The following is a 23211-nucleotide window of genomic DNA, read 5'->3' on the forward strand; positions in this document are numbered from 1 at the left end:
AATGAATCATAACTAAATTTTTCTTGCAGAAAGACCACGAATTTTTACATTTTCACTTGGTTCAGTGATATTACTGTAGTAACGTGGCCGTCTGAGAGTGCGCACGTGCTGGCACCTGTAGGGCATCTCAGCGACAAACCAGATGTAACCAAAGAGGGTAAGTCGAAGCCACTGCAACAGAGGCAGAATGCTCTATTAAACATCTACCTGCAAATTCAAGGAAGCCCATAGCCGAGGTAGAGTACAGCCGAGGAGACCCGACCGCCCTGTCTGCCAGTGCGCATGGATACCCCTCTAACGCTATAATGCTTTGGGGTTTCTTGGGTAATATGGAACTTCCCCTGGTTATATATTATGTCTGCAAACACAACAGGGTCAGTGTGACACACAGACAAATTGCTTCTGCATGGGTAAGTAACCACCACATTTCAGGAGACAAAGAACAATTCACTTTAAACCGTGCCCGCAGTGACAGGTTTCTAAAATACACATGGGAGAGCATTTAAGTCACAGTGACCTCTGATATAATTTTGTGTAGCTGCAAATCATGAAACACTTTCAGAAACACAGACAAAGGATCCATCTCTTGTACACACACAGTTTTGTTTCTTCATCCACACCCTGATTAATCAATGTGATTTATAAAGAGCAAACTTTGTAGATGATAGCTGCTGTGGAATTGCTCGGGGCAGAGCAGCGGGTGCACCAGGAGCCTGCACGCAGGGCTCTCCAGGGCTCCCTCCACTTCTGAACGCGTCTCATCTTTCCTCTTTCTTGTTCTCTTAACAGGAGGCGGCTGCTGGAATAGGTGAAGTGTGGGGGGTACCAGCCTAGCATGACAGTCCAGGGAGGGAGGATGAAAGGGGGACACTCAGAGCTACTGAATAAAAGATGGAACTTACAGCTTACCCCCTTCAATTAGAACTTCATGAAAAGCCACTGAAAGAAATCCTCCCCAGCTCTTGCCCTGTACAAAAATCTCATAATGAGAAGAGTAATTGTCTGGTTCACTTCGGGGAGCCAGGGTAAAACCTCAGGCTCAGCCACAGACGGCTTCCACCCCAGTGCCCCACTGCTACTTGACTGGAGGACTGAGGCTACAGCAGGGGCGGAGGAGAGACAGGAGACAAAACGGTCTCCAGAGGAGCGTGGCATCAGGGTATGTGTACAGTCACACCTCTCACCTCCAGAGTGGACTATTCCTGTTCTAGAGATCTTACACTCTTTTTTCTCCACCTCTTTCTGGATCTGCCTCCATAATTCTGCCACCAACACCTCACGTGGATACTGCCTTGAATTTTCCCAGGCTCCTTTACAACCCAGCTTCTTTACAACTTCCTGCCCACTTGTGTAGATACACTGCTTGCCCAGTAGGTGGCGATGCAATGTACCCTCCCTGTGTGAACGCACTCCCATTCATGTGTATGGTGTGACTTTTGTGCTCTTCGCCTTCTTGGCAGGGATGGGAGTGTGGTCCTTACGTAGGGTGCATGTTACATTTCTGGAAAAGACTCGTCGTGAATAACTGATTTTGTAGGTCAGTCATGGTGGCACATGCCTTTAGTCTCAGCACTTGGGAGGCATAGGTAATCTATGGCATAGGTAATCTATGGATCTCTGTGAGTTTGAGGCCAGCCTGGTCTACAGAGTGAGTCCCATGACAGCTAGGACTACAAAGATAGATCCTGTCACAAACAAACAAACAAACAAACAAACAAACAACCTTACTAAAAACAAAGAGCAGCCGATTTTGGGACTGCATATATAAATATTTTTTTAATAAAAAATCTTTAAAAATTTATTCCTCTCTCCACCTTGACCACTTTCCTCTCCTTCCTGTCCTCCTAGCTCTTCTCCCTTCCCTTCCCCCTCCCCATCCACTCCTCCTTTTCCCTTCAGACAAGGTCAGGCCTGCAATCTGGTATGAACTAAACATCCATATGAAAGTCGCAGTCATACTATGATAAACCCTCCTATCAAGGCTGGATGAGTTGACCCAGCAGGAGGAAAGGGCCCCACAAGGAGGTAAAAGATCAGAGGCAGCCCCTGCCCCCACTGCAAGGAGTCCCACAAGAACATCAAGCTACACAACCATAACATAAATGCAGAGGGCCTAGGTCAGACCCATGCAGGCTTTCTGATTGTCAGTTCATGCTCTGTGAGCCCTGATGAGTCCAGGTTAATCAATTCTGTGGATTTTCTTATGATGCCCATGACTCCTCTGGCTCCCACAATCCTTCCGTACCCCCTTCCACAGGATTTCTAGAGCCCCACCTAGTGTTTGACTGTGGGTCTCTGCATGCTTCCACCAGCTGCTGCCGAAGCCTTTCTGATGGCGATTATGCCGGGCTCCTGTCTATGAGATTCAGGAATCATTTCACTGACTTGATTTTTGTGAGGGGACCTGTAATGTTTGGTTCTATCCTAAGTCTCTGGCTATCTAGCTTCTGGTTCCTGGCCCTCTGGGCAGTGCCAGGGTTAGGCTTCCTGTCATTGCATGGATCTCAGGCTGGACCAGTCACAGGTTGGACACTTCCACAATTTCTCTGTGCCACTCCAGCGCATCTTGTAGGCAGGACAAATTGTAAGTCGAAGGCTTTGTGGCTGGGTTATGTCTCAATCCCTCCACTTGTCTTGTCTGGTTATAGGAGACTATTGTTCCAGGCCATCTCTCCCACTACTAGGAGTCTTTACTAGGGTTGTTCTTGTAGATTCCTGGGCGCTTCCATTGTCCTGGGTTTCTAGCTCACCCCTGAGATGATCTGACTCAGGGCAAAGGAGTCCCGCTGACCGTTACTGACCTCAAGTGACACTATGACACCTGTGGATCACACCAAGCTGAGCTCCAGAAGGTGGTAGTGTTAACACAGCTAGAGAGCAGTGAACAGTTGTGCACAAGGTCTTTTTGCTTTATAGTGTGCTTCATTATTGGATACACTGGCTGATTCCAATCAAGTTGCAGACAGTCATGAATAAAAATACATTGCAGTCCTGAAAAGGGGCAGTGGAGTTTCCCGCCCCTCTTAAGCATGGCAATTCTGATGACTCGGGCACACAACTCCTTGACTCAGGTGGGTACTTCAGGTTATAAACTTGTGCTGAAATTCATTCTGCTACTTACTTTTTTTATGTACCATGTGCTGGTCTTGAATTGGCTAAATAGCCAAGGAGGGCCTTGAACTCCTGTTTCTACCACCCCTGCCTGCAGAGTGTTGGGATTAGCAAGATAGATAGATATTTTGTGCTGAAAACTCCACAATCTATTATCATCCTGTCAAATATACAGATTTGATGATTTCACTGATCAGTAAATGATTTCAATCATTAGTAAAAACTATTGGCCTTTTATCTTTAAAGCAGGTATTTTAAGCCACAAGGTGGCAGCCTAACCCTAGTTTCAGTCCCAGTGAACAGGCCTGAGCAGCATGGAGAGGTCCTGAATAATTGTGGTTGGTCATGTTTGGTGTTTAATTCTTCATTAGCTTGGACTATCAGCCACCCAAATCAATTCCAAGAGGACGGAAAGCAAATACCAGCAAGAAGAACAAAAGGGGCAGAGCAGGGCAGCTGTTCACTTTTCTAGCAGACGCTCTAAGCAGGTAGGTGCTCAGATCACAGCCTGCCCTATAATAACACTTCACAGGGCTGGGGTGGCCCGCAGATTAGATTATCTAGGGAGGCGAACACTTGCAGCCCCTTTGAAGCAGGTTCAGGTCAGTAATGATAGTTATTATGGCTTCACAGCTGTCCTGTGGACCTGTAATTAAGGATGACAGAAACCATCTTGGTTTATGACCCCTCTCCTAAGGGACCAGGGAGGGCAGAGTTGCCAGCCCCATGGGAATGGCTCCTGCTGTCAGTACCAGGTATGCAAACTGTGTATGGGTTACAAATGAACCAACCAGACAAGTTAACAGTCAGGAGGAGCAAAATTCTCTGGTAAATCCCTGCCCTATGTAAAATGATGGATGTGTGGGCCAGGGGATGAACCCCAGGACAGCCCTTTCATGCCCTCTGTCCTAACTTCACTTCTGTCACTGTGGTAAGATATCACGATGATGATGACGATGACTATGACCACCAGCACCTGCACCCGCACCCGCACTGGCACCGGCACCTGCACTGGCACCCACACCCGCACCGGCACCGGCACCGGCACTAGCACCAGCACCAGCACCAGCTAGTGCTAGGCAGGGAGGGGAACGTCTTCTTTAAGTGCTTTTCCTCATTTTGATTTAGTGTGGATTTGGGGGTGGCGGGGGGGGGGGTGAGGAGAAGAGGAGGACAAGAGAAGAGAGAAGGTTTGTTATTTCTAGCAGCCTGTGCTGCACATACTCCAGACAGAGCTGGGATTCACTGAGCATCTGGGTCAAGGTGACGTAGCCTGTGATCAGAGGGTGGCAGAGGAAGAGGCTTTGCTTGCCTCAGGCCATGAGGGACATCTCAGCAAGCATGCAATTGGATTTGGGGATCCTTCCTTTTTTGCTGCATGCTTGCTTATTTGACCTGGCGGAAAAGGACTCTGAGGGCAGGGATGAAGTCATCTCTTTTCCCTTAAAAACCTCAGCATCTTCATAATCTGAAAACTAGGTTCTGGTCAGGATGCTTCCGGGAAGACTAGCAAGGGCACTCTCAGATGCAGGGGTGGCTTACATGGCAAGGGAGAGAAGCCGAAGGAGCCCAGGGTGTCCTGGGGCCAGACCCTCACTCTGGAACCAGCAAAGTGGATCGTTCTGGGGACAGCCATACCACTACCACTTGAGCATGAGTCTCAGAGCCAGCAGTCTCCCCGTTAACTCTCACACACGACCACTCCCTGTCCCCCTCCCTTGAGAGTTCTACACACTGACAGCCTCATCTACCGTCTCCTCTGACACTGTCCTGTCCTTTAGCGCTCAGCTTCCAGGCTTCTGGAACAGGTCCCCTCTTCTTACAACCCTTTCTCCCTCCAAATTTAGTTACGGCCCCATCTTAGAAGGAATTTTTCTGTCTACCATTACTCAAAATTGAGCACTTCAGTGTCTCTTCCATGGGTCTCTCTGTGTGTCCCACAGTGGGCATTCAGAATGCATCTTCAGAAGGAAGTGTTCCAAGGTGGCAGAGCGTCAGGATTTCTGAGGAGGCCTCGAGCAAGAAGTTGCTTTTCTCAGCTTTCAGGCTGGCTTTCTATGAGGAGCAGGAGTGATACAGGTTTGCTTGCCAGGCCACTGGGACACAGCAAACTGATCCTCTGTGTCTCTCTGTGCACAGACAGCACCAATCACCTTCCTTTACCCAGGCTCCCAGAACCCGAGGAGGAGGCTATACACCAGCTGGGACTCCAGTCTTCAGAGAAATCCACCAGAACCATAGATGAGTCAATATCATCAGCCTCTTACCTTGTGATTAATAGCAGATTTATATTTAATAATGCGTCTATGTGTGGGTTTGTGTCATGGAGGCCAGGGGTGTCAGACATCCTAGACTGGCATTGCAGGAAGTTGTGGGACACCTGGTATAGGTGCATGGCTGAACTCTGAGGCACTGTGTACTCTTAGCCACAGAGCCACCTTTCCAGCCCATCTAGTTTATGTTTTATTTAATCCTGTGGGCCTTTGTGTTAATGGCCTTGTCAGAGAAGGGCTTCCTACTCCACCAGCCCTCAGTACTCTCAGAGGCCATCCAGAGCTGGCCTCATATCCCCCATGCAGGATGGCAGACTGTGAAGGTGAGGGAGCTACAGCCATCATCCTCTGGGATGACGCCCAGTTTGTCCACCGCTCATTCTCCTGGGGCATCGATCCCTGGCTGTCGTCTGTGGGAGTCAGGGCACTTTGCAGCAGCTCGGCTGTGATGCATGTGGTATTCACCTGCAGACGCTTCCTGAGCCCAGTGCTAGCTCCCGTCACACTCAACTGAGCATTGCTTCACACCCACTTTATTTGGCTTCTGAGGTTCGCTGACTCAGCCTTTGTTTTCAGAGTAATAACAAGACAACAAAAACAAACTTCTGCTTCTTTATTTGAAAAGTGAACTCTTCCTCATAAATGTCTCCCAGCCAAATCCTCCTCTTATAGCTCACAGTACTTCCAAAGCTCAGATCTGTGGCTAAGAGATGGCTCAGTCAGTAAAGTGCTTGATGCACAAGCGTGAGAACTGGGTTTGGACCCCTGGCATGGACACAAAATCCAGCCTTGATCAGTGCTGGGAGTAAAACGACATGAGAGTTCGCTCTGCCGCCAGTGGGTATAGCACAAATGGTAAGCTCCAACCTCAGCGAGAGACCCTGCCTCAGAAGTAAGGTGGGCTGTAAGAGGATAACATCTGCTGTTGACCTGGAGCCTCTGCAGCTACAGGCACATGCAGCACACATGCATGAGGACAGGGGTAATTCTTAGTGCCCTCTGTTGCATCACTGATACCACTGTATATCCAAAAATGCTCAACCCTCAGGACTGGAGAAGCAAAACTTAAGACCAGAGATGGCAGCAGACTGTCTGTAATAGCCTCTCTGTGCCACAGCAATCCATCCCCACGGTGCAGGAGACGAAGGATGGAGCATGGCTTGTGCAGCACAGTGTCTGACACAGCAGTCCTGAACATCACTTCCAGGGAGTGTGTTGAAAACGCACCCGCACCCTTCTGGCCTGGCTTGCTTGCACAGGCCTGTAATCTTAGCTACTCACTGATGACTTGAAGGGTCTAGTTCAGCCATTGTGCAGGGGCTGCATTTCAAGGTGCTGTCTGGAGGGTAACCCATGACCTTCACCTCAGCTCATGTCATAAGATACTTGAGTTTTGTCAGTAGAACCTTTGTCATCTGTATTAGTTGGGTCCTGTTCTCCCACCCATTCCCATGCTCCCAGAAATAAGACTCAGACTCCAAATATATCTACAGAGACCTTGACCATATAGCTGGAGTCTTTTCTGGCTAGATATAAGTTAAAACATCCCATTTATTTTAATCAACACTCTGCCAATTGGCTGCTTACCTGTGCTCAGGTCCCACACATTCATCTTGTCACAGCTTTCCAGGTGAATCTCTCATGCCTGGTTCTTTCCTAGAACTCTTTCTGCCTCCCAGATGTCTCTCCTTCTATTCTACCCTTTCCTATAGGCCATAGGCCTTTAAATTGACAGATGATGCATCCATACAATACACAAGATAGAGAGCTGGAGGATTTGTGGCCAGTTCCCTGGTGCTGAAACCTGGCCATCACCTTGCTTGAAGAGCATGTGACCAGAAGTCTAAGCGTTCACTCTTCCCACAGCACTTAACTACAAGGCTGTTGTGTCTGTCCAATGACTGAGAGACGTTCAGGGAGTAGACACTCTGTGCTGTGTGCAGCCTCTGCTCTATGCACTCCCACTGAGCTGCTCCCCAGGCCTTCCTCAGTTTCCCCTTTTGAGAAATGTTGTCATTTTAGAGTCCTTCCCAGCTTCTAGCTTCTCCTGTCTTATGAGTATGGCTGTGTTTCTCAGAGTCAGAGCCAACAATTCAGAACTGTGTATATAGGCACAAAAGCTGCACTGGTGGTTCTTAAGGACTGTCTGAGTGTCTCAGAAAGTGTCATGGGAAGTATTAGTGAGCCCAACCAGTTAAACAGATGCCGTAAGGGAAAAAACAAATCACAGGCAGTCTTTGTGGCCAGCATGTAGTGGCAGGAAGCAACCCCACACTCCTTCCAGAGCATCAGGCCATGATCTATGGTGTATGCTGACTTGTCCTCAGTGCTCCATGGCATTATACTTTATGACTCATTACAGGCACATACTTGTAATTCTAGCCTAGTAGGCTGAAGCAGGAAAACTGGCAATTAGGGTTCAGCTTGGGCTACGTAGTGAAAAACGTGTCTCTCCAGAAATCATGAAACAAAGAAAAAGAAAGCCCATCCTTAGCCTAGGCACGTATTCATGAGCTATCCAACAGCCTCTAAGAAACACGCCAGAACAGGGCAAAGCCCAGGGATTCAATGTAAACCAGGGATTCCTGTAAACCAACGCAGACACTCCTGCCGGATGGGGTCCGAAGCTCTTTGCTTGTTCTTTGGAAACCCTACAGATGGCAGGCTTGAGCGGGAGCCATTTCAGTGTGTGCTCAGCCTGGGATGTCCTGAAGTTATGACATTCCAGAGCCTGCCCCTACTGGTCAGGAAGTAGCTCCTTGGCTTGGTCCTACTGGCTTCTTGACTCATACCTCTGGACACTTCTAATTCTTTTATATTCTCATTCCCTAACTGTCAACTGTGTGCTAAGCAGGACACATCCAATCTTGAGCTGAGAAATAGGTCAACTTTGTAAGAGGAAACTTTCTCAACCAGAGATATATTTTTGGCCACAAGTAGGAAAACAGCTTAGCGTTATATTTCAAGCATGCAAGATGAGAGCAAAAGACTGTGAGGTCCCTCACTGTGTTCCATCTGAGCCCGCAGTCTGCCACAGTCCCCGCAGCTTGGCTCTGTGTAGCATGGCTGCAGAGGCTCCACAGAATTCACACAGCTGCACTGCCTTGGACTGCTGTGGTCTCAAGCTGAGAACTGTCCTCAATGTGTCGAGTGAATTCCAAAGGCAGTCTTTGCATGTTCACAGGGTGGAAAGGCCCACCGCCCACGTGTGTGCAGCCTCCCAGCAGGGTCAGCTGCCCTCTGGGGATGGGCTAGCTTCCAAGGACAGGAGGTGTCAGCATAGATGGGAAGAAAACGTGCTTCTGTTTTATATTTAAGACCAGAGATTAAAAATGTAACAGCATCTTAAGTGGGGGTGGCAGGAGTTCTGAAGATCTCAGGGAAGCATGTGTTACTGGTCGCCAGTCACATCACCTGGGGAAGAAAATGGAGGCCAGGGTGGGGTGGGGTGGGGTGGGGTGGGGGAGGGTAAGAGGGCTGTCTCTAAGGCTGCAGCATGGAACATGCTGTGATTGGGAAAGGCGAGACATGGAAGAATGGACTTGTTGAGGGGAGGGAGTGTGTGCGCTGTATCCATGAGTGTGTGTGCGCGCGTGTGTGCGCATGCGTGTGTGTGTGTGTGTGTGTGTGTGTGTGTGAGCCCATGCGTGTGTGTGTGTGTGTGTGTGTGTGTGTGTGTGTACACGAATGTGTAAATATGTGGAGGCCCACTCTCAACATCAGATATCTTATCTGTTTTCTGCCTTATCTTTTGAAACAGTCTTTCACTGAAGCTGGAGCTAACTGATTTGGCTGGCTGGCTGGTTAGGGGCTCTAGGGAGAGCCCTGGGATTGCAGACACACTCTGCCACGCCTGGCTGTTTACGTGGGTGCTGGACATTCACTGAACTAGGGACTTCTTAGGGCAGTTTCTCCTGCTCTAGCACGCTGCCCATGGCCAGGGAAGAACAGTGCACATATGCACGCAGCTATGTGTCTACACACTTCAGTACCTTGATTTCCCTATTTTCCTTTGCCAGCTGTGGGATACAGGAACAGAGCAGGGACAATGCACCTGAGGCTACCCTCCAGAATCTTTCCTTTACCTGTTCCAAGCCTGCTTTGGAACACCCGAGGCATTCGTGAAACTAGACGCCAGACCCAACCCTCAGGTCTTCTGCTGAGGTCCAAGCTGACTGAATATGGAAGTCGGCAATAAAGCCTAGAGCACGTGAGTCTTCCAGAGCCTGTCCCATCCACACTGAGCGGCTGATGTGTCCTCACTGTCACTGCTCCTGCGTACCAAACAGCTTCCTCCCACTGTCTTGCTATGTGGCGCACCTGACAGACAGCTGCATCCTCTTGGTAAGTTGACATGATTGCTTCCATCCCAGGGACACAGTATCACAACGTACACCCTCAGACTCTGAATGCACGCCATGGGATACTTGTTTATCTCCCCAATGGGGACTCCAGGAGATGGCAGTCACTCTTCAAACTTTTAGAAGTTCACAGTTCCTTAAGATCGACACAGCATTAGGCAGAGAGCTTACTATACAGCAGCAGTTCATAACCTGTAGGTCGTGACCCCTTTTGGGGTGAATAACCCTTTCACAAGGTTGCTTAAGATTATTGGAAAACAGATATTTATATTATGATTCATAACAGTAGAAAATTACAGTCATGAGGTAGCAATAAAAATAATTTTATGGTTGTGAGTCACTGTAACACGAGAAACTGTAATAAAGGGTCGCAGCATTAGGAACGTTGAGAACCACTGTCATCAAGGGTGAGAACGGGTTTGTGGGGGCATGGTTTCTACATATAGTATTCTTTTTCTTGGCTTATCCTGAAAAAGGAAAAGTATAATTCTGCTGTGTGTCCCGTGGGAAGCTCTAGGAAGTCCACAGGGCCAACTGTGCTCCTCATAAAACCACATAACTAATGTGATTATAATACCTAATGAACTGAAACAAATCCAATTGTGAACACCTCACAGCTAATGAAAATCACATCGTTCCCCCCCAAGAGCTTCCATCTTTTCTGTCAATGAAGAATAAAATGGAGGCCTTAAGACTGTGCTTAGGAAGTCTTAAGACTGTTATACGGACATTTTTATGGTTGAATGTCACAGTTGTTCCCAAATGCAGGGATTGAGTTTGAAATGTCGGTGTCACAGTGTTAGGGCTGATTTGCAAAGGAACTTAGAACGGATGCACTGACCTGAAAAGTTAGGGAGAGCTCTTTCCCTTCATTAAGTTTAAAGTACTTTGTACCCAGATACTCAATATGGCTGCTACCCACAATGCCCGCTGTCTTTGGAAAGGGAAGGGCAGAAACATCTTCTAGTCTTGTACAATGAAAGCGAGTATGAAGGACAGCTCTGACACCCCTGGCCCTCACTGCTCTTTCTTTCTGGAAGGGGAATGTTATTGTATCACACTGAGAAGCCAGGAGCGACAGATGGTGAAGTGGAACACTCCGACTGGCAAAGGCACATTCTAAGATATGCTAAGTAAGCTAAGGAGAATGGAGAGGACCACGCCTTTCTGGAGTGTCTGAGGTAGCTCTATTAATTTCACAATAAAGAAATGGGTATTATTGGAACGTAAGTTATTATTAAGAACTGTAAGTCAGAGGCTGACACAGTGGTTAAGAGAAGTTGTTGCTCTTTGCAGGTTTGGTTCCCAGCACCCACACTTGGTGGCTCACACCCACACGTGGTGGCTTCCCCCCACCTGTTACTCCAGCTCCAGGGCATCAGATACTTATGGCTTTTGAGAGAATCTAGATTCATACCAGTGCACCCATGTGCACACACATAATTAAACAAATAAAGTTTGAGGCCAACTTATTTTCCATGGCAAATTCCACAATAGCCAGGGCTACCTAGAAAGATGTTTCAAAGTAACAACAGCAAAGTCCAAGAATCTCCCAAGCTCCTGAGCCCCAAAACTAAAACACAAAACAAAACAAATCAAAACTAAAACCACCCAACAAAAGAAAAACAAACGAGACCACATCAGAACTCGGAGAGATCCTGCTTGCGTAATTAAGACTCACCCTTTTCTACCATTGAAGCTTTGCATGGCTCTGGCTGCAGGGGGAGTGGTGTGCCATCTGGAGGTGAGACACACACTCTGCTTAGCCACACTGGTGGCGGTGGGAAATACAGTGGAGGGCTCTCACCTTTGTCTCATGAGTCTTTTACAAGAAGGCATGTTTTCAGGAACAAATGAAACGTCCCTATGAGCCAGGTGTGGCGGACGCTCCAACCTCCTGCTCGCTGGCATGAGGCTGAGGCTATGAGAGAATTGCTGGACTCCAGGGTTTTATAACAAGTCTGAACAGCACAATGAGACTCCTCTCAAAACCCAATCTCACTCCAAAACCAACACTCTCACCTAGGAAAGCAAGGTATCATGGATACTTAGTGAGTCCTACTGGGAGAGGAGTCTTATTTATCGCTTTGACCCACTGGGTTAAGTAGGTTAAACCTAAGACACTGTATCCTTCTCTTGTTTGTAAAGTATCTACAAAATATTTTATGATTATCGCACAGCAAGCACATTATTATACCACAAACAAGTACGAGTCTGGCGTTTCCACACTCCATTCCTGAGGCCTTGCACCAAACTCTTTAAGTTCTGGTCATTTTGCTCCCTGCTAAGTTGGCAGACTAGACTCTGTCAGGAGCAAGCAGACGCCACACTCACTCCACTATCACCGGTGTGTTCTGCTTCCTCTTGCTGAGAGCATGTGTAAGCATAATGCAAGATGTGCTTCTGTGGCTGGGACTCATCTGGGATGCCAAGGTATATGATCTTAGTACAGTTCCCAAATGATTGACACTCCCTCAAAGACCATGTCAGAGTGCTTTGCTGTCAGAATTAAAAAGGTGAGGGCAGGATCAATGCTCACACTCTGATGTTTCTTAACCGTGCACGTCATCTGACACCTGGCTTACCACTTCTTGGGGTGGCTTTCGGGGGAGCTGAAGGGCACCGTCCTGCTGCTGTTAAGCAGGACACCAACAATCCTTCAGTATGGTGTCTAGGACATTCCTATTGTCATGAGCTGGATGCTCTACGAGGTGGCAGCTGAATCTATGAATTTATGACATGAGCATTTCATGCCATAAAAGGTGACTTTGTGTAGCATATTTAAAGAGGAAGCTGGCATGGTTTGTTTATCTGCACTTTTGGTAAAACTATTAGTGAGTGGCACTGTGTTGTTTGTGGAGTCCAGAAAGCTTTCCGCCCCGGCATAATAAATGCTTCTTAGAGCTGGAAGGTTTTCTATCTTATGAATTGCTTGCTTCTCTTTTTAAAAACTAAACACTACATACAAAAGCATATTGCCTCTATTTCCTTTTTTCTTTTCCCTCACATGGCTGGCTGTGAGTGCAAAGTGTATAATTATCTTCAATTATAACAATTACCTTAGTCTGCCTCTTTCTCCTTCTCTCTGCAGCAACTCCAATTACAAGTATTTTATTTCACGCCGCTTGAAGCAACTTTCATGTGTCTTTATTATAACTTCACTTTTCTGAGTCAGCTCGTAGTCTCCAGACGGCGAATGAACCTCAGTCTCCTGGGGGTGGTGTGAAGACTGAGCCTCGAAGCTGCTGTGGTCTCAACCAGCCTTGAGCTGGGAGCCTCCTGCCTCAGCCTTCCAGATAGCTAGAATCACAGTGTGACTCACGGGATTCAGTGGAAGCTTTTCAAAAAATTCCTTCAGTCCTGGCATTGGAACGCAGGGCCACAGGCACAGAGGAGTGCTCTGACCCTGAGCTGGGTCCCTTACTGCCTTTGAGACAAGGTCTCACTAAACTGTCATTGTGCCCATTGGCTTGAATTCATTCTAGCTTTGAATTTTTGATCCTTCTGTTTTGGCTTCTGAAGTAGATGGGACTACAGGCCTGCACCACTAGGTTTGGCTAAAGCTTTAAACAATTGCACTAGGTATATATGTATATATACCCAATACATATATTCAAATATATATGTGATATATATGTGTGTATATATATTTATATAAAACATATATTGCTTTATATATTTAAAAAATTCTCAGTGTACAGGTTAAGTAAGAAAGATACGATTTAAAAGCAACAAAGAACAAAAGGAAGAAAGAGGAAGGGAAAGAGGGACCGAAAAAGTTCTATCAAATTAACCCTTGGGAACATAAGCGGTGCCACCTGAGGAAATAATGAGTCTACATCTGACACATAAATGCTAAAGTGACCAAGAACTAATCCGTTTTAGCCAGTTATAGTGGCACACACCTGTAATCCCAACACTCTGGAGGCGGACGCAGGAGAAGCTCTGCAGGTTTATATCCTGAGCTACACAGGGAGCTTAAATGTCAGTCTGTTCCCCTGAGCCAAGATTCACAATGGGGTGTTGCTCAGTAAAACCCACAAAACAGACATATCTTAAGCGGAGAGAGCACCTGACACTTCTGATCTGTCACACATTGCTCCACACAGTGGTGCTTGGTTCCGACGTCATCGAGTGCCTGACCGGTTGCCTAGGCTCCATGATGCTGCCCACCATTGAGAGAGGGCTGCACTGCTTAGCGCTAGCCTGGGAAATAATCCAAACCCATGACCTGAAGCACTGATCCTGCTGAGTGCATACAACTTTCACAGCAGTATCACACTGAACGGTCCTTAGCCGAGCCACTGTAAGCAGAGAGTGTTCAAACGCTTAACGTCCAGTGCCAAATGCTCAGCATCAGGCCTGGCTCAGAACGTGGCGGCTGGCTCATGGCACAGACTTAGAATCTCGACATAGGGATTTTGAGCCACTTCCCCCCAAATTTATTTTAATTTTACATGTATGGGTGTTTTTTTGTTTGCATGCACATGTACCATGTATGTGCCTGGTGCTGGCTGGGGCCAGAAGAGGGTGACAGAGCCCCTGGAACTGGAGTCAGATGGTCGTGAGCCGACATGCAGGTGCTGGGAATCGAACCTGTATCCTCTGGAAGACTATCCAGTGCTCTTCATCCTGACCCATCTCTCCAGTCCTCTTGAGCCAAGATTCATTGCTATCATTGCTACATATTTTTTATTTCCACATGTTTTTACATCTTCTGAAATCCTAATCTCAAAGCTGCTCATAATGTGCTAGATAAACCATAAAGTATTTTGTAAGATAAAAATTTTCAGCAAGAAAAATATATTAAATCTTGCAGCTTTTTATGACTTTGAAGCTGGATGCTGCTGTTTTTCGGCTGTGTCAAAGCTGACTAGAACACATTACTTATTTATTCAGTTGCAAAATGATCTATAGTCCTTAGATGGAAAGAGTGTGCTAGAAATCAATAAATTATCTTGATAATAAAGAACTTTTCTTTATGCTTCAGGCCATCTTAGCTATTCTATTGATCACCATTGCTGGACACCACACATTGTTCAGCTCAGTTTGATAAACTCTCATTGGGAACTCACGGCTGGACAGGTGGGGAAGGCTGTCTGTCCTCAGCTGGTTCCTGCTCTTTGTCCATGTCTTCCATGAGCCTCTCTTTTTAGATTTTGACGATAGCGAGCATGACATAACTGTTTTCTGTAATGATCACCCTTTAAGGTATCATACAGCTGGTTCCTCTTCATTTTTCTACCCTGCTTAGACATGGTTTCCAGAGATGACTTTTCTGACCAGCCTGCTGACCGTGCAACTCAGCTGTACTCACTGTTTTCCTCTGTTATCTCCATCTGAAAGCAATATATATATATATATATATGTATATATATATACATACATACATATACATACACATATATAGTTACACACATATGTGTGTATATATATGTATGTATATATATGTATATATGTATATATGTATGTATATATGTATATATGTATGCGTATATATATATATATATATATATATATATATATATATATGATTTGCTCTTGTTTACCACTGCATATGTATTTTAGAAAACACCACCTCCTTTTCTTGCTTCTCTGCAGCTCCAGTTCTACCACCAGCAGCGGTAAGGACTGACCGCGAGTAGACGCCTATCTCTGCAGCTTCACCAAGAGTAGTACCACACACAGTCCTGAGTTCTGTGAGCCAGAACGACTGATGGCTGATAATAAATGAGTGTGCTTAGTTGCTATTTTAACTTATAGTTCTCCATGCAGTATACACCCATTGGGATTTTAATTAGCACCACTGTGCCAGCTCTGTCTGCAGAGAAGCCCATTTGCATCCCATGCCTCCCTGATGTCTAGCTGGCTCTGGCTTCTGCCAGGATGAGCTCTTCCATCACGCATAACTTGCTATCTTGGCCATTTCTTTCAATTCTCAGCAAAAAGCAGGGCTCAAACTCTGCTTCCCATGCTCTGTTGGTATTTCTCTAGAGTAGTGGATTGTGAGTACAGGATGCATATTTGGCTAAGGACCTTATGGTACGGTACAGTTCTCAGGTGTCTTGTTCATTCCCATGCATGCCTGGTTTTGTTAGAAGGCTCCAGCCCTGGATTTGCGTCTGCACTTGTACCCTTATTACCAACATGACACTGCGGGTCCCATCCAGGAAGCCAGCTAGAGTCTTGAATACAAATCCTGTGGCCATGGCACAGAAAGTTGGGTGCAGCCACTCTTCTGAGGAGATTCTATCTGGTCTAGACTCACACGTTCATTCACATGGATAACACAGCTTCCAACCACCCACACATGTACGGCTGTCCGCACGTCTCTCTAATCCACTGGTTTCAAACCTTTTGACAAACCTATACTCCCAGATCAGTAGCAAAATCACAGTTATGAAGCAGCAATAAAAATAACTTTCTGGTTGGGGGGTCACTATAATATGAGGAACTGTACTAAAGGGTTGCAGTTAGGAAGGCTGAGCGCCACTGAGACTCTAATCAGGATTTCTGCTGTTTTATTTTTCTATCAAACATAGAAAAATGAGTGGTATTTAACAGTATTATCAAAATCAGCCACGGTTGTACCTTATAAGTTTGCATAATTCAGTGCCTTTGCCCAGAATGGATCCCCAGTAAGTACACTACTTCCTGCAACTTCCCGTGCTGATTTAATACAGCCTTCTATTCTGATAACAATTTACAATTTATCATTTGAAATGAACAGAGAATATGAGAAATCATCAGATTCCTGCACATGTAGATTCTTTAATGTAATTTTAAAAAATAATACTTATTTTGTGACCTCGCATGTATGTGGAAGTAAACTTGTAGGAATTGGTTCCCTATTTCCACCCGTGGGTTCCAGGGGTCAGGTACAGCATTGGTCTTAACCACTGAGCAACCTTGCTAGCCCTCTCCACACCGAGCTTTTGAGGGCAGGGGCTCACTCTGAAGCCAGTGAGTAGTCTGTCGTGGTGAAGAGGCACAGGCAGGCGCTGCATTGTGAAGGCACGGGGTTAGGTGTGCGAGTGTACTGGGATCTGACCTGACCTAAGCTCAGCTCTAACCCAGCCCTGTTGCTACTGCTTCAGTATTTCTCAGACGAGCAAATGATATTCCTCAGTCAAGCCACTGGACAGGACAGAATGTTATCTTCTCAAACTGTGTCCTTCAAGTTTCTTTTCGTGGGACACTTTGTAGCAGCAACAAGAAAAGTAGCCAATACTCTCATAGCAACCACATAATGAATGGATCCCTTTGCAGTTTGAGTCCTCCCCCAGTGAGGGAGCACGGAAGCTCTTCAGAGCCAACCCTGGCTCTTTCCCTTACTTTGCTCTCTCCTCCTCTCTACTACCTTCTTCTCTGTGAGTTTACAAGCATGGCTTAATTCCCATCATTTTGCCTTGGTGCTGAGTATAGACACCTACTTGTGGGGCTCTGTATCCAGTTTGCACCTGAGCCGCTCTTCCTGGTGTCTTCCAGGCTGAGACCTCCACCAGCCTTCAGCTAGTTATACTAGATTGAATCCGAGGTTAGCCTAGCTCTGCCTCTCTCGGCTTACTCTCCTATCTACTCCATCTTCGAGCTCCTCAATGTCGCTATTTTGTACACTACTTTAAAGTCATTCTCTTCAGCTTACCCTGGTCTCTTCATTTCCAGGGCTGTATTCCCTTGTTCTCCCAACCATCATCTTAGCATGAAAGGAACCTATTTATTGGTCCCTGCCTTCATACTGCTGACCTCAACCTCAGTCAGACAGCTATCTTTAAATGGGAAGTTTGATCACACCACAGCTTAGGGCCTTTAACGTTTTCCCACTGTTCAAGAGATAAAGCAAAGGAAATCGTAAGCAGCCTGCTACTTCCCGAAAGCTTCTCCTTTCCGCACACCGCCCTTACATCATCCTGCTCACTCATTGCCAGCCACTCCCGACACTGCCTGCATCTCTGGGACTTCAGCAGCCCACACTGGCTTTCCCCAGTTCAGGTCCACATTGCATCAGAACAGAAGGAATCTACATTTAAGGTCACTGCCAATAGCTTCTATGTTTCCCTCTTTCACAACACCATGCTTTTCTATGCCCACATATGTGTGGGACACAGACAGACTGTGTGGCACCCCTACCAGGAGATCAAACCCAAGTCAGGAGTCAGGAGACCCTGCAGCCTCATCAATGGTCAGCAGCGGTTTCACCTTCTGTCATATGTGGTCCATCTTGTTGACTCTGGAGCCTATGTCTGGGTTTAGTTTTAGTTTCTGCTTGCATAATTGCTTGGAAAGTAGGGAGTTAGGATAGGGTCCATTTCCTCAAAAGATTATTGTGCAAGAGACACTTAATCATTCTCTGAACCTGAATGTACAAATGTCACAGAACAGTTCAGTTAATCCTACATTCCACTCATCTGCGTGTGCAGTGTATGCAAGTGTGTGCCTATGTGAAGCCCAGAGGTTCTGCCCCACTGCTCTCTGCTTTACTCCCTTAAGGCAGAGTCTGCCTTTGAACCTAGAGCAAGGCTGGAGGCCAGCAAAACTCAGCAATCCCCTGCCTCTTCTCTTTGTAGTGCTGGGCTTACAGGTATCTATGCCCATGCATGGCTTTTTCATGTGGGTGCTGGGATCTGAACTCAGGTTTTCATGTTCGTACAGCAAGTGCTGTACCCACCGAGTTGTCTTTCTGCCTCACTTCCTTCATTTTATAGCAGATTGTAAGGAGACAGTGACAGTCACCACATCACTCACAGAACAGTGTGTGACAGGGCTCAAGGGGGCTACAGGTGGATGTGAGAACTGGATGCAAGCCAAGCGTCCTGAGCCACTCACACCCGCAGATACTCTTCATGCATGCACTTACACCCTCTCACTCATGTACTCACTCATGCACTAATGCATTCACTAGCTCACTCACTCACACACTCATTCACACACACTCAGACTCACTCACACATACTCACACAGTTCTTCACATACCCACACACTTACATATACACTCACACTTCTTCACACACTCACACACTCAGTTATGCACTCACATACTTAGTCACATACTCACTCAGTCACGCACTTACACACTCGCTCACTAAAGAGCCAACTTTGCATCCCTCATCCATCAAGTCATGTAGTGAGATGACCTTAGTTTTGCAGACTGTCAGCATTATTAAACATTTTCATAAACTTTCCTTTCTTAGTAATTCAAAATTTGAAAACTTAGTTAATTTTTGTCTTAAAACTATCTTGGGTGTTTTATAAAATGGATCAATATGACAGAGAGATGAAGTGGCAGAGAATTCTACCGAGGTGAAGGGCTATCTCTCTGCTCGTGACAATCTCTGAAGTCTATACTTCCTCCTCCTTTTGTGTTTAGATTAGAAAACATGTGTGTCTACGAAGTGAAGCCCTTATTAATGAGACAGGGCTCACAGATTGAACAACATAAACTCCAGTGCCCAGCAGGCAATAGCAACAATGATGCAGTCAGTGAATAGTTAGCCATGATTCTCACTTTTGTTTAAAGACAAAACTCATTATATATAGTATTTTTAACACTAAAAAAACATGGTGTGGAGGAAGAGAAAAAAAGAAAAGAAAAAATAAGAGTTTGATGAAGATTCAACTTTGATTGTTAGGGAGTAAGACTTGGAGGAGGCTGAGGCAAGCTGTTTCTCAGCACCACCCATACTGGGTACTGGATGCTAAGTGCGTAGTGTGGTGGGGGCATGTCTGGAATTCTCATACAGGAGAGTTGCATGTAGGAGGATCATGAATTCATGGTCAGGCCAATCTGGACTCTATGAGCTCTGTCTCCAAGTGGGAGTGAGGGAAGAAACAGACAAAGAGGAAGGGCGGGAGAAAGGGAGTGGGGAAGAGGGAAAGAGGGAGAAGGGGAGAGATCTCCACACATGACAAAACTCTTTAAGTTTCTGAAGGAGAACAGTGGTTAATGTCTCACTGTGAGATGTATGAACACTGGCTGTGTGAGAAAGAACTAGCACTTCTGTCTTAGCTGTCTAAAGTGTAGGAGTCAAACACTCACTAAGCTCACGGAGGGTTCTCGTCTGTAGAGTGTTAATGTCTCACTGTGAGATGTGTGCACTTATGTCTTAGCTATCTAAAGTGTAGGAGTCAAACACTCACTAAGCTCATGGAGGGTTCTCATCTCTGTAGTTCCCAACAGCTTTCAACACTCACACTTAGTACAAAGGCCAACACTGAAAATCTCATGCCATTTAGGGACTCTGGAGGTCTAGTCCCAGATACTTGCATAAAGAACCTACTGACAATTACTGTGGTATTTGGAAATGTTTGCAGGGCTTACCAGGGTAAAATTCTCTTATCTTCGGCTCATCCATCTATATGCAACTTCTAGTTTTGTAAACACATGTAAAAATTATGGAATTCCCCATAAGGATATATAAATAGATTCACCGAGTTTAGACTACGAAGTCCAGATGGCCCACCAGCATCAACAAAAGCACTTTCCCTGCCAACATGGACTTTACAAACCTGAGAATCTCTGTCTGCCTGCAGAGCAGACAAAGCAGTACTGTGAGGTGCTTCATTCCACGGTCCATAAAACATTGTTTTAAAAACAAACACTGGATGTTGAGAACAGACGACAATATCACCAAGGCATGGCAGACTGACCTGCATGCCTCCTGTTCCACTGAGAAAAGGCAGGAGAGGCAAATGGGACAAGCATCTTTAAAGGCAGATTTGAATCCCTCAGTAAATCTCTGGGCTGGGTCACTTTGAACACCTAACTCCAAACCCCGTTTCTTTCTGATATCCTGAGTTTCTGGGACTCACTACCTGTGTACTTGATGACCATATACTTACCATCAATGCAATGAAATAGTTATAAGCATGGATGATGCTACAAGGGGCTGTTGCCTAAGGAGGAGCTGAGGTCAGGTCTACAGCTTCAGTCACCCCGGGGCCTGGAGAGGTACACACTAAATTGTTTAAATACCCTGTCACAGGGCCACTACAAATTGCCAAAGGGGACTCAATGCTCAGAGCTTGATAGTGTTGCCCACAAGAGGAAGACTTGGGCTCTCCAGACATCTTGGCACTTCTGGAAGTAGTGGCTTGGGTGAACTCGGCTGGAGTCAGTGGCAGAGATCCCACATATGACATCTGTTTTAGGGGCTTAAAATGTCCATTGTTATAAAAGGTGGATCCCTTAGTGAATTTGCCATAATTCTACAGTGTGCATCCATGTGTGGTATGTAGAGTGGTGTGTATGTACCTGTGTAGGAGCACCTACCTCTGCAAAGGCCAGAAGATAATGAATGTCAGGTCTTCTGTCTCTCTGCCTCATTCTTTTGAGGCAAGGTTTCTCACTGGACTAGGAGTTTGCTAGTTTGGCTGTACAGAAGGCCAGCAAACAGCAGTGATCTGTCTCTAACCCCACCTCCAGCACTGTGGTCACAGGTGTACACGTAGTTACACCATGCTATTTACGTGGTGCTGTGGAATCCAGACTACAGTGGAAGAGCAAATGCTCTACCCATTGAGACACGCCTCTGACCCTCTGAAATGCTCTACCCACTGAGACACACTCCTGGCCCTCCGATCACTTTGGATAACCTTTGATGTTTTATTCATTTCGAAACAGGTATTTTTCACCCACATCACTAATTAGACATTTTAGCCTCCAGACGAATGACCTCCACTCAATGCAATGCATAGGATGTGTGTGCAATTTACGGATCAATCTGGACTATGTGGGGCTTAAGTGGTTTGATGAAAATACTTACACTAGTGAAATAAATCCATAAGGTTTATCAAGAGCTCAAGTTTTGAAATGGATTCTTACCCCGTATGAAAGACTTGGAACCGCAAGCTAAGGAAATGGCTGTTTGCAAACTGTCAAGTTGTGGGGTGGCTGGTCACACAGTAAAAGTTAGCGATATGGTATTGACCTTTCTGTACTAAACAAAGGCACTGTCACTTGTACATGCTCCACCAGCTGGTACATGGTGAAGCTCTCTCAGGTCTTCACATCTGCACAGGGGCTCTTAGGTCACCTCGCTGTCCTGATCCCAGAGCATTCAGGCGGTGCCCTAAGTGACAGGTTAGCTGTACCTCCTGGGTCGTTTGTCTAAGGAGACTGTGATTTGGTGCTCTTGGTCTTGCTATTCTTAGCAGCTGAAATGAATTCTGTATCTTTGAAATCTGCTCAAATGCAGCTATGTCTCAGGAATCTCTCCTGACTGTTTTCTGTCCTCTGGGTGATGGTAAAAGGAATACAACTGCCCACTCTTTCCTTTACCCTTGCCCTTCACAATGTGAGATCCCAGCATCTTTTATCAGGAGAGGAGATCTGCCTTTCCACCATCTGAATATAGACTGACTGGTTGACTTGCTTTAGCCAAGAAACAGCAAAAATGGCAAAATCTCAGTTCTGGGGAGTCTGAGACACCTTGTATTCTTGAGGAAACCTGATGCCCTTTTCATCAAGACTACAACACCCTGGGAGGGAACCACAGAGCAGAGCTCTGTCAGCCAGTGTGTCCTAGCTGAAGCCCAGACATGGGAGCGGAGCCCAGCTAAGATGAGCTAAGCCACACTGACCTGTGTCACAGAGAGGCCATCGAACCTCTCCACAGGATACAGAGCTGGACAAGCGGTTGCCCTAGGCTTGCCTGGAGGAGATAAAGATGGGGTTACTATTTTACTTTTGGTATAAGAGATCATTTGTAGTTTTGTGGCAATTTTAAGCCTTACTTCTGATTGAGTTTGTTTATTAAGAAAATGAACAAATGATGGAATAACAAAATATTCAATAAGACTTTTTTTCTTACAAAACAGAACTTCAGACTTCTCCCTATAATGAGGGCTCTGGGGATTGACCTCAGGTCCTCCTGACAGAAAAGCCAAGAACTCTGGCCTTTTAATTCATCCTTCCTGGCTTCGAGTAAGATCATTTGTACATATGGGACCTGGTACTATGCAGGCGCTGTTTAACTGTCAGCTGCTATTGATCCTATGTGGGGAAGTAAGGTGCCAAGCAGGACGAGGCAATGCCAGCATCACCCAGAAGCCATGCCTGACATGCCTGTAAGAGTTTTCACGGTCTATGCCTGTTGGATGGAGAGTCGGGGTAAGCCACAAGCTGCTGTTTGTTCCTGTTTCTCCCTAGCTCAAGCCAGCCAGTCACAGCCAGCAGAAGCATCCTGTGATGGAGAGCCACCTGGGAGGCCTGTTGCTTTCCAAGGCAGCAATCTTCAATTTCAGCTGCACATTAGAAACACGTGCCCATAGAGATTGGATTAATTAGTTTTGGGGTACAGCTTGCATGTAGGGACACTAAGAACCTGTGGGTGATCTTACTGAGGAGTAATTGGGAACTAGTACTCAGCCTTGCACAGACAGCTCCCCTCCCTCATAGTCATTATGGGATTTAACTTTCAAGGTAATTAGAACAAAACCTTTTTAATGTGCTTGTAATCAAAACCCAG

General features: G+C 46.2%; 1 protein-coding gene across 5 annotated transcripts in view; it reads right to left on the minus strand.

Annotated features, from left to right (window-relative positions):
• Window positions 1-23211, minus strand: part of Pag1 (phosphoprotein associated with glycosphingolipid microdomains 1) — a 146206-nt gene that overhangs the window by 20257 nt on the left and 102738 nt on the right. Inside the window, exons 1-2 of one of the 5 annotated variants that reach the window (XM_006530107.1) lie at window positions 10095-10104; window positions 7200-7203 (exon numbers count right to left, since the gene is read on the minus strand). The exons of the other annotated variants lie outside the window; for them this stretch is intronic. The gene's annotated coding sequence lies outside the window, so the exon portion shown is untranslated. Of the gene's footprint in view, window positions 1-7199; window positions 7204-10094; window positions 10105-23211 lie in introns of those variants that run through there. 5 annotated transcript variants of the gene reach the window in all.

Source organism: Mus musculus, chromosome 3 (assembly GCF_000001635.26).
Source record: "Mus musculus strain C57BL/6J chromosome 3, GRCm38.p6 C57BL/6J".
In the NCBI taxonomy this organism is placed as follows: Eukaryota; Metazoa; Chordata; class Mammalia; order Rodentia; family Muridae; genus Mus; species Mus musculus.